The following is a 3,602-nucleotide window of genomic DNA, read 5'->3' as shown; positions in this document are numbered from 1 at the left end:
TGAGAGCTCAACAGACAGTTAGGTTTCACTTTCACTTTCACCCAAGAGCCTGCAGGCGTCATGGGCGGGGTGTGTGGGGAGGGGGAGGAAGCTCGGCTTAAAGACACGTCCCAGGGGCATTTCTGGTCCCCACCTGTCGTTTTGCTCCTCAGCATGACTTCCTAAAAACACTGCAGGATTTCTCAAACATGCATGAATGAGTCAGAGCAAGGCTTTGGGCATGTTTTTTTTAAATGAGAGTATAACATTATAACATGATATAAAACTCAAAAAAGTTGATTTTACATGATATTGCCCCTTTAAGCTAACAGAGAAACCAGGATAATTTCAATAGTTAGTGCCAAAATATTGCACAAAACGTAGCACTCTGTGTGTTAGGAATGATTTTATCTACTACCAGTAATCGGTCAGATCAGCTGAGTTTGTTTTCTTTTTGCTTGTGTTGTTTCCTAAGGTAAGCTGGTTGTGGTGGCCATCTTGAATTGTGTTGACTCCAAAAATTATTCATTTATAGATGAAACTTTCTRAGTTTCATTAAAATTCATTCAGTGTTAAATGAGATATTTTACTAACACTGCAGAGAAATGAACACAGACATTAGCCAAACCAGTGTTGCCCTGCAGCCTTTAGCTGTGGGTGATAAAAACGGACCATTTCTGCTGCCGTCTGAACACTGCTCTGATTTGAACCTTTCAGTGAATTAACATTTTATTTGTTTTCTAACTTACTTTCAATGAAATAAACCGTTGATGGAAGAGCTGATTAGAACAGAGTCAGCTGCTATTCTCCATCTTCTTCCTGTTTTAAGTGAAACTAGGGAGTTTGACAGAATCTTTCATTTCCTGTCAGTAAAGAAGGTGGCAGTGATTCATTTATTTTTCTGCTGTCAGAGTTTAATCAGCACTGAATTAATTTCTTAGCAGGGACGTCAAATCCAAGCATTATTCTAAAGACTGAAGATGTGTTTAAAGMAAACACAAACAGCATACGGAGCGGGTGGGTGGGTGTGGTGAAAGATGATCACTTACTGCAGACGTAGCAGTGATCTGCTGAATCCAGTCTGCTGGTTTTTAAATGGACTCTGAGCTCAGCCACTTMCTGCAGGCCACAGTCCAGCAGGCTCAGTTCAGTAGCAGCACTGCGTCAAACAGCTCCACTCATTCACACAACTTTACTAAACATGAATGCTTTTGCTCCTCATGTACCTGCAGCTTTCACTCTGTAAGATCAAATATCATGRTCTGAATACAGGAAGCACTTTGACTCTTGAAGGGTCCTGCTTCCCACAAACCTCATTTCAGAACTGAGGGAGACGCTTTGCTGCTTATCATGATGAAATAATCTAAAACATTTCTGGAGAGAAGCAGTATTTTTTCCATGTTTTGTTTTCTTAGTTTCTTTTTACTTTACCTTGTGGTCTCTTGTTTTCAGTATGGGTGTAACTTGACACTTGTTTCACAAGAGAGGATGAGATGAAACCCTCGATCCACAAGAACAAGATGAGGTTTATAATTAATTTTAGGAAAAAAATTACCTTTAAGTCACAAACTCAACAGACTGGAATCTTTCTTGCCTGATTTCTCATCAGACCTTTTAGTCCTTAGAAGGTTCCTCTGTAGGGATGTGGATAAATGTGTTTGTAACATTTTAGTAAAGAAAAAACAAAGAAAAAACAAACAAAAAACAAATGGCCAAATATCTCAAAGTTCATCTGGTCGGAGGTCTTCAGTGGTCAAACATTATCTCACAGGTTCAGGTCATCAGGTTGGAGGTCATCATTGGTCAAACATTGTCTCACAGGTTCAGGTCATCAGGTTGGAGGTCATCATTGGTCAAACATTGTCTCACAGGTTCAGGTCATCAGGTTGGAGGTCATCATTGGTCAAACATTGTCTCACAGGTTCAGGTCATCAGGTTGGAGGTCATTGGTGATCAAACATTATCTCATAGGCCCAGGTCATTGGGTCGGAGGTCGTCATTGGTCAAACATTATCTCACAGGTCCAGATCAACAGGTAAGAGCTTGTCGTTGGTCAAACATTGTCTCACAGGTTCAGGTCATCAGATTGGAGGTCATCGTTGGTCAAACATTGTCTCACAGGTTCAGGTCATCCGGTCGGAGGTCATCAGTGGTCAAACATTATCTCACAGGTCCAGGTCATCAGGTCGGAGGTCATTGTTAGTCAAACAGTATCTCACAAGTCCAGGTCAATAGGGTTGGAGGTCATTGGTGATCAAACATTATCTCACAGATCCAGGTCATCGGGTCGGACGTCTTCAGTGGTCAAACATCTCACAGGTTCAGGTGATCAAGTCAGAGGTCATCGTTGGTCAAACATTATCTCACAGGTCCAGATCATCAGGTTGGAGGTCATTGCTATCAAACATTATCCCACAGGTCCAGGTCATCATGTCGGAGGTTGTCTGTGGTCAAACATTATCTTACAAGTCCAGGTCATCTGGTCGAAAGTTGTCGTTGGTCAAAGAGTATCTCACAGGTCCAGGTCAATATGGTCGGAGGTCATTGGTGATCAAGCATTATCTCACAGGTCCGGATCATCGGTTGGAGATTGTCATTGGTCAAGCATTATCTCACAGGTCTAGGTCATCAGGTTGGAGTTCATTGTTGGTCAAACATTATCCCACAGGTCCAGGTCATCATGTCGGAGGTTGTTGATGGTCAAACTTTATCTCACAGGTCCAGATCATCAGGTCAGAGGTTGTCATTGGTCAAACATTATATCACAGTTTCAGGTCATCAGGTTGGAGGTCATCGTTGGTCAAACATTATCACACAGGTCCAGGTCAATAGGGTCGGAGGTCAGTGGTGATCAAACATTATCTCATAGGCCCAGGTCATCGGGTCGGAGGTCATCATTGGTCAATTATCTCACAGGTCCAGGTCATCAGGTTGGAGGTCATTGGTGATCAAACATTATCTCACAGGTCCAGATCATCAGGTTGGAGGTTGTCATTGGTCAACCATTATCTCACAGGTCCAGGTCATCAGGTTGGAGGTCATTGGTGATCAAACATTATCTCACAGGTCCAGGTCATCGGGTCAGAGGTCTTCAGTGGTTAAACATTATCTCACAGGTTCAGGTCATCAGGTCAGAGATCATCATTGGTCAAACATTATCTCACAGGTCCAGGTCATCAGGTCGGAGCTCTTCAGTGGTCAAACATTATCTCACAGGTCCAGGTCATCAGATTGGAGGTCATTGATGGTCAAACATTATCCCACAGGTCCAGGTCATCATGTCGGAGGTTGTCGGTGGTCAAACATTATCTTACAGGTCCAGGTCATCTGGTCGGAAGTTGTCGTTGGTCAAAGAGTGTATCACAGGTCCAGGTCAATATGGTCAGAGGTCATTGGTGATCAAACATTATCTCCTCCTCACAGGTCCAGATCATCAGGTTGGAGGTTGTCATTGGTCAACCATTATCTCACAGGTCCAGGTCATCAGGTTGGAGGTCATTGTTGGTCAAACAGTATCTCACAGGTTCAGGTCAATAGGGTCGGAGGTCATTGGTGATCAAACATTATCTCACTGGTCCAGGTCATCAAGTCAGAGCTTTTCAGTGGTCAAACATTATCTCACT

The sequence above is a fragment of the Austrofundulus limnaeus genome, unplaced genomic scaffold (assembly GCF_001266775.1).
Source record: "Austrofundulus limnaeus strain Quisiro unplaced genomic scaffold, Austrofundulus_limnaeus-1.0 Scaffold707, whole genome shotgun sequence".
Lineage (NCBI taxonomy): Eukaryota > Metazoa > Chordata > Actinopteri > Cyprinodontiformes > Rivulidae > Austrofundulus > Austrofundulus limnaeus.
The sequence above is the reverse complement of the archived record's forward strand: the minus strand, read 5'-3'. Positions refer to the sequence as shown.